We start from the raw sequence: 8,772 nt of genomic DNA, 5'->3' as shown, positions 1-8,772 counted from the left end.
TCTAACTTCTACTTAAAGTGAGTACTTCTTGGACTTTAGTTCCATCTCTTTGTCCCTTTTTCCATGTTTTCAGCTCTTGGTGAGCACTTAGTTTCAGCCCCCAAAGGCTGCGGTAGCTGAGATTGTTCTGTTCTTTTCCAGCTTTTCTGTGAAATGTCCTTTTTCTGTGAAAATGCATTGACATGTTCTCTCATGTGACTTGATTTGCCAAGTGATACATTCTGTGAGTACCACTAAATTTCTTCATATCTGGCTGTGTGAGAGCTTTTCAGTATTATTTGCTTATGCATATACAGCTGTTAGTTGAGCATGTACAGGTATATTGTTATGATCTGGCCTGGGAGAAATAAAGTTGGTTTGCCAGTTCAGTACAGAATGATGGTACTATACCAGTTGAAAAATCTCATCTTTTCAGATTTTTCATCATGCTTTCTGTAACAAAAGTCTTGTGAATTAACTTCTCAAAGGAGCTGATTTGGGGTGTTGCATGTTGGGACTTCCATTTATCCCTTAAAGTAATATGATTTTTGAGCAACAAGCCTGCTGATCTGAGCAACTTGATGCTCAGTCAAGGGTATTTTCCTTTGTCAGCATGGCACAGTTAAAGATATGTGTCAGAGAGTCCCTGTGGATAACTGGGTTACTAGGATACAGCATAGGCTCTGTTTTAATTAGACAGTTACTCTTGTCTTCAGGCTGTCTGTCATTTCATTGCTTCTAGAGATTTTGTAGTGGTAGTGCAATTTAAGAAATAAAAATTACTTTGTTTTTAGGACATAAGGATATTTGTATGCATTGGGTGCAAAATACTACTTACTAATATGTCATCTGCACAAAAGAGAGGCTAATATAAATTTAACTGGTCTTTTCAAAAGCTTCCAGATTTGCATTTTGGAGGGTGCTTCAGTGTTGAGCATAAACAGAAAGCTTCTCGGTAGTCATTCGGTTGGATGAAAACTGACACTAGCTCTTTAGAGACTAAAAATCAAACTGCTATGCAGAGAGCAATTAAAGAATGAAAAAAAAAAAAAAAAAAGGATTGGGGAGGAAGGGAAGCTTTTTCTTCTTAAAAATGTGACCTGGCTATCATGACGAGCAAAGCTGATGTGAATTTTTCTTAGGATTAACATTTGTAAAGCCAATCCAAGTTTGTGTGTACTTTATCCCTAGCATATGGCTTCCCACATGATGATGTCATGTACAACTAAATGCCAAAAAGCCTGAGTACTCCCGACAAAAGCTGCACTTTAAGCTATAATTTGATTTGCAGTTTTCTGTGCGTGTGCATGCATGGCCAGCCATCCAGTCACGATAGAGTACTGAGCCCTGCTTTCTTCAGCTGTGGGCAATGGTATGTAGGAATGTGTAGTGGCCATGGAAGGTTTTTGAGTGGGAAACATCTACCTCTCTTTCCCCTGAGATGCTGGAAATGGTATGAATGGTCATGGCTTTCTCATTTTCTCTGCATTCAGGTATCTGTTCAGGGAAGTTCTAGAGAGGGACTGTCAGCTTGAGGCATCTTGGTGCTGTAAGAGCTTTATGCAGTTCCATAACTGATGACTTCTGCATCATTTGGATTTGCAGGTGTTGTGTAGGTGTGACAAACTGTTCTGTGCATGAGTTTTGTTCCCAGCCCACTTGTTAGCAAAGTTGTGGTTTTTCAAAAGTAATAATACTGTTTGAGAGATGAAGCTCATTTTGTGCTTGTGTTTGTGGTGTCGGTGGTGGGTTTGTTCCCCCTCTCCCCATCTGTATGTTCTTCTGCCCTTACTGCCTGATCTGGTGGTATGTTACAAAAAGGTTCACTTTGTTTACAAAGGTTTTCTTCCCTTTTACACAAAACAGAATATGTTACAATGGTATTAAATGAAGAGAAGCTGTGGGTTTTTTCTTTTAATCTACCATTTACTGTAAAGTAATGCAGGGTCCTGTTCTGCCTCAGCAGTGGGTATGTTAGGAAGATTCCTGGATCAGAACATAGATTTGGGTTTTCTGATGAGGTGTTCCATGGACTGTGCAGTGGAAGTTGGGATCCCAGATTGCCTATAGCTCTTTAACATGATGGTTACCAGCAAGTGTCCTAAAGGAAGTTTTGAGTGTTTTTTAATGTTTGATAAGGAAGAATTACAGGTTTTACAGATTCATTAGTATTGGTTTTCAAATGCAATGTTTGAGGAGTGTTGTAGTGTGTTTTTTAATACACTTGGGTATGAATGCAGTTAGACTGTCTTCTACTTAAACCGTTCTTTACAAAGTCTTCATTACCTCTGCTGGCAAGCAAGCAAGGGTTTATCTTTACCCCTTCCCTTTGTGCTTTGGTGTATCTTTTCACCTCATACAGAGATGCAAGCTCATGCTCATCTGCTGTAGAGGAAGGGGAGTTTCTTGTGTACTTGCACCTGGGCAGCAGCTGAGCAACATCTGTTTGCATGCGGATGAAGAATGATTTCAAGATGTTCCTCTTCTTTTCTGGCTATGCATTGAAACCTGAAGTGTGCAAAAGTGATTGTGTGTGTACATAGGCACTCACTTTGCATGCTTCCTATTAACACTGTTGTTTTTATCTTAATTTTTTTTTTAATCTATTTGCTACAAATTATTCCTCCAACTGCAGCTCAAGAGTGCCAAGGCTTGGTATACATTTTTAATTTCTTTACTTGCTCTCTCTTTTAGCCTTTCAGGTAGTACAAGCAGTTTAATAAGTTAAAATTCCTAAGCGCACATGGTCAATGATGAGATATTCTTTTACAATAAGAAATTGAGCTGCTTTGAGAAACAGCTGTTATGACTCCAGATGACTTGTGTCCTTTGCACAGAGCATTGGGCATGGGTGCAGCATTGTGCTATGGGGAGCAGAACTGTCCAAACACTGCCCAGAGCCCCACAGAGGAGCTGGAGCTCTGGAAGGGAGGAACTGTGCAGTCTCTCATCCCCTTCTCTCCCTGGCTTTTGTGTGCCAGGGTTGATTACTGTCAGCATTCAATCCATGCTTAATGCCTCCCAGAGAAAAAAGCAGACAGCTTTTCAGCTGCACTTGCTTCTGTGACTGGTGTTTTCCTCCAAGCCAGACACCTAAGAAATTTAGTTAGAGGCTTACACAAGAGAGCTGTGTAAATTTTTTGCAGTGACCTAATGCATACAAGCTCTTTTTGACGGCAGCTGAACTAAATGCTGTTAAATAAATTAGGAAGTTATGAAGTGTTAAGCGATATGAAGAAGAGTTACAATTTTTTTCAGATACATTTGAGTCTATCATTTTTTCTACCCTTGGGTGGTCTCATCCTATGCTAGGTTCACTTATTTCAATTTCTTACTTTCTGTTTCTCAAAGAAAAAGCGAGATTAAAAGGTGTTGTTAAAAGCTTTCCTTAAATGTGATGTGGTACTCTGCCCTGTAGTCAGGGAGCTGTTTCAGGTTGTGAATATTCCTTGTGAGTCCATAGCTTTAGTTTTAAGAATTTGAGAACTGTTATCAAGTGTTCAAGGCCAGGTTGAAGGGGGCTTGGAGCATTCTGGTCTGGGGGGAGGTGTCTCTGCTCATGAACTAGATGATCTTTAAGGTCCCTTCCAACCTAAACCATTCTGTGATTCTATGAATAGGAAATTTCCCATAATAATTGGAATGCATGTAGAGTCGGTTACCTCTCTTATCTAAAATGCCTTCGTTTGAAACAGTGGGCAGCAATAAAAGAACAATTTTTCTCCTTGCCTGAAAAAAGGTACTAAAATTTAATTGTGTAGACCATTGTATTAGTACACAGAAGATTAGGGGTTTTGAGGTGATGTGTGTTTGAACTGGTTTGTGGCTAGGCTGCTGGCACTTTCTGATGCTTGCAAACTTTATTAGCTGTTACTTAGTTTCTAAAAAATAATAGATCAAAAATTACTACTTTTATTCCCAAGGTTTAGTTTTATCAGCAGTAAAGACTTCTCTGTTACATTCATTGTTGTCATCCCTGTACCTATCATCTGTAATTTAACATCTTCATAATATAGGAAATTACTTACATTTTGGCAGATACTGGTAGTTGTGATAGTGTACAATTGCCATATTTTACTTGCAGAGTGAAGAAAAGTGTTGCAACTTTTTTGAAGCCACATGAAAGATCAGTGGCAGAGGCGAGAGTTACATCTTGGATCCTACATTAAAAATATATGAAAGTATATTTATTATAAATAAATATGTGTATATGAAAGCTTATGAACAAATGCATATATTCTATATTTGGAAAATCATCCTTTTTTTACTTTATTGTAGAGTATGAAACAGACACTACTTTTCAGCACTGCAGCTACAGGAAGGACGAAAACTAAATCTCTCTAATTGCTTTTGGGAAAAATTACTAGTCTAGTTCCTGGTTGATGAACACACATAGCTTTTTGGCAAGTGCACATGGTATATTTTTGTCACTGAAGTCTGTAGACTGCAGCAGTCCTTTGCTGTAGTCATGGGAAAGTGCTGTGCTGCGTTATGGCCCTTCCCAAATTCACACAAGTCTGTACCAGTGTTAACGGTGCACGGCTGTGCTTCTGTAAATACAGATTTGGCAGTTGAAGGGGTCGTTCTGCTCAGTGACAGGTTTCATTACTTGTGAATTTCATTCAGGCTCTAACCAGTTCTGCAGGGCAGCAGAAGCAGCGGAGAGTTCGTCGCCCCAAGCCCATCAGCACATTTCCTATGCTGTCATTCTTCCTGTGTCCGAATGTAATTGTCTGAGCTGAGGCATTGTAGTAGTGCCATCTGTGCCTCCCGTGGCCCCTGCCACAAGTGCTCTCCTTTCCTCCCCTTTGCTGTTGCTTGGGATCATAGCTTTGCTTCCTAAGCTAGCTGTTCTTTCTCATAATGTTATCGGCTTGGTGCAGTTTGGCTTGTCTGATTGTCAGCCTGTCACTGTTGCCGAGCTCAATGGCAGTACAGTTGCTGGATGGCAAAACCGTCACCCAGCAGCTGTGCAAACAAACAAGTCAGCATTGATAGTCATCAATAGCTTTGTGCAGTCGTGATGTTGAGATATACTAGAACATGTGCAATCTGTCTGCTTTCTTTGTCCCACGGTATAGCCAGATCAGCTGCTCTGTGCTGGTGAGGGCGTGATTGTCATGCCACGGTGTGCCTTCACCTCCTTCTCTTTTTCCTTTGCTTTTTCTTCCTCTCTGTGGGCTGTCCGGCTGCTCTGTAGTGCATCTGCTGCATGTCCCGTCTGCTCTTCGTGAGAGGCACATACAGTTCTAACAGGCAGTATTGAAGAAGTACAGTGTTGTTCTGGAGGTGACAGGAAACAAATAATTTGTATTATTAATGGCATGTCACTAGGCTCTCTGCTTCTAAAATGCTAAGCAAAGCAAAAAGCACAGAAGAGTAGCTCGTGAACTTGCTGATGAGTTGTTTCAAAATCCTAGATGTACAAATGAATTTTGCCTACTCCACTTACCCCAGATAACTGCTGCTACCTTGTCTTGTAAGCCTGCAAGTTTTTTTTCAGGACATGGTGTGTTTTCCTTAAAACAAAACCCCATCTTTTTCAGAAGTTGTGTTCTTTCCTTTGCAGTGTCAGTGGCAAGGCTCCTTACTCTAGAGGCACAGGTGTGTGATAATATTTATTTACTATTTATGTCTTTCAAGGAAAAAATACCTATTGGCCTTACCTCTTATGTATGTCTGTTGGACAGCTTATGGTGGTGCAGGTGACTTTTCAGAAGATCTTTGTGCCGTGAAGTCATTTCCCGCAGGATCTGGCCTTGTGACATCTCTGCTATCCTATTGAGCAAAGATAAAGGGAGATCTCTCTGGGTGAAGGAAAATGATGATACATGGCATAGGCATGAACAGGCACTAAAACTGTTTTGTTTGTGGAATCACCTCTAGCTTTGGCTCAAAGATTTGTGGAGATAGGTGATTGAAAGTGCAGTTACTAATCACTTACTGTGTATTCACCTTTGTCGGTCATATTAACTGTTGTGTAGCAATTTCACATTTACCATGCTTACTGTGTTGAAACTAACACAACTGTCTTGTGTTACTGCCATTTACAACATGGAGCTGTGATGAAGAACAACAACTTCTATCTCTTAGTATGTTTGCCTGTAGAATTCACTGTAAGCAAGCACTAGGACTCCAAAGTGTGATGAATGTGCACAGGATATTACAGGTCTGGCTAACAGGAATTGTGCATGGAGGGAGATGTGATTCATTTTGGCAGTGTTTGTTTCATAGCCTCAAATTTCTTTTCCTTTAGTAAACCCCTGCTTATTCAAAACCTCACGAAGAGAAACATAAAGGCTGAAAGCCTGATTCAAAGTGGCTGGAGTGTGCCATGTTCAAACAACTGACTTCCATGGAAGAAGTCAAGGACAGACTTGTGTATTTATCTTTCATAGCTTTTACAGGAGCGTGTCTTTCCCCCCTCATCCTCCTTCCCCCCCTTCTCTTTTTTCGTTTCTTCCTTCTTTCCCCTTTTCTCCCTGATGACATTGTAAAGAAGTATATCATTGCACTGTAACTAAGCATCATACAGTTGGTGGAGCCTACAGTGAGTTTAAGGGGGAAAAAAGTTGATTTGGAGTATTTGAGAGAATAGTATTTGCTGTGCTGCAAAACATTGCGCATGGCATGTGCAAAATAACCTAGAGAGTCACAGTGTTCATATTTGATTAGCTGTGATTAGTGGTACAGTGATATTAGCTCTGCATTAATTCTTGTAATTGTGCTTTTCAGCTTCAAAATTTATCAAGTTGATATTTCAGCTCTAGAAATGTTGTGTCAAAGAATTCAGCAAACAGACCAGGGAGCAGGGGATGAGTGCAGCAGTTTATCACCTTTGGAAAGTGTTGTTAGACTGACAACAGTGTGTAACAGATAGGTGAGCTATTCCTGCAAGACCTACCATGGGTTATTGAGTTCAAGGCATCCTCTGAAGGGTCACAACTGTAGTTACAGTTAAGCAGTGTGCTGTATCACCGTCTGGCACTTTATACTGTGTATGCTCATTTTTATTTTAAACTGATCCCTGATGGTTTAACTGGACAGGATTCTTCCCCCCACCATTCCTCCCAGCCTTTTTAATGTGCATTGCGAGTAGGTTCCAGGAATACTGTGTGGATACTTCTATGTGAAAACAGGATGATCGAGTGGGATAGATAATTGAAGGATGAAGCCTTTGTGTGTATCCTTGAAAAATATCCTGAGGCAATTTTCTAATATTCCCTTAATATTCAGCTCTGAAGGTTATTAATTCAGTCTTGACATTTCAGAAAAGTACTCAAACAATAATCAACCTTTTCTTTGCAAAATGCCTCCATGTTTGGAAAAGCTTATATACAGAACTTCTCTGTAACCCAAGAACACTTTTGTGAGAGGAGTAATTGGAATCATAGAGTCACAGAATGGTTTGGGTTGGAAGGAGCCTTACAGATCATCTAGTTCCAACCTCCTGCCACGGGCAGGTACACCTTCCACTAGACCAGGATGCTCCAAGCCCTGTCCAACCTGGCCTTGACACTGCCAGGGATGGGGCAGCCACAGCTTCTCTGGGCAACCTGTGCCAGCGTCTCACCACCCTCCCAGGGAAGACCTTCTTCCTGATGTCTAATCTAGATCTCTCCTCTTTCAGTTTAAAGCCAATCCTCCTTGTCCTGTCACTACATGCCCTTGTAAAAAGTCCTTCTCCAACTTTCTTGTAGGCCCCCTTTAGGTACTGGAAGCTGCTCTAAGGTCTCCCTGGAGCCTTCTCTTCTCCAGGCTGAACAAGCCCAGCTCTCTCAGCCTGTCTTCATAGGAGAGGTGCTCCAGCCCTCTGAGAATCTCTCTGGCCTCCTCTGGACTTGCTTGAGCAGGTCCATGTTGTTCTTATGTTGGGAATCCCAGAGCTGAACGCAGGATTGCAGGTGGAGTCTCATGAGAGGGAAGTAAGAGGGGACTTGAATTATAGTTAAGTTATGCCAATTATATTCATATATGATTTTTGTACATATCTTCTTAAAATATCTGCTGAATTCTTAGCTTTTTCTCGTTTGTGTTTGAACTCAGCTATTACTACTTGGATTCTGCAAACTGGATCAGTGAATGTTTTAGTATGGGTGCCCCATAAATAGGGTACTCCCACAGCAGGTTGTGAATAAAGATGGCAATTATGTACAGAAGCAATTTGTCACTGACTGCTAAAAGACCAGAAGTGAAATGAATGGCTGGCAATACAAGCGTAACTACTGGACATGTTACTTAGGAAATTCTCATAGTTGATATCAGGTCCACGTTTGCCTTACGTAAAATGAACTCCTCTTCATCTCTCACGTGTCACTCATTTCTGATATGAGAGGGAGGATCTGGTCCTTTAAACAGAACAGATCTGCTAGTGAGCCTAGTATTAAGAAGTAATAAAACAGAGGAAATGAAGTGATGCTAAAGGAAAGCAGAAAGCTTAAAGTTAGGCGTATTTTTTTCCTGCATTATTCCTTGTTACCCTTCCTGTTTACTTTGTGACACCGTTAGCTACCATGAACTGTAGCCTCGCATAGGGAGCTGCTTTCTGTCCTGTGGGGCTCACTGAAGTGCTGCTGTAGAGAGATGAGTAGGTGCAGAGTGAGAGGAGCTTGTGTCGTCTTGCTCATTTCCAGGGAATGGAGTTTCACAGGGAATCTTACTGTTTGAGCTGACCTGCTCAAGCAGATGTTTCTTTTACTGCGAGGTTTTGCCATAGCCTTTGAATTCTGGGCAATTGTCTCCAGGAATATTGTATGAGAGGTTTGCTCATTGTAATATTCCTACTTGTGCTAA

Source organism: Nestor notabilis, unplaced genomic scaffold (assembly GCF_000696875.1).
Source record: "Nestor notabilis isolate BGI_N333 unplaced genomic scaffold, ASM69687v1 scaffold29836, whole genome shotgun sequence".
NCBI lineage: Eukaryota > Metazoa > Chordata > Aves > Psittaciformes > Psittacidae > Nestor > Nestor notabilis.
Note: the sequence above shows the minus strand (reverse complement) of the source record.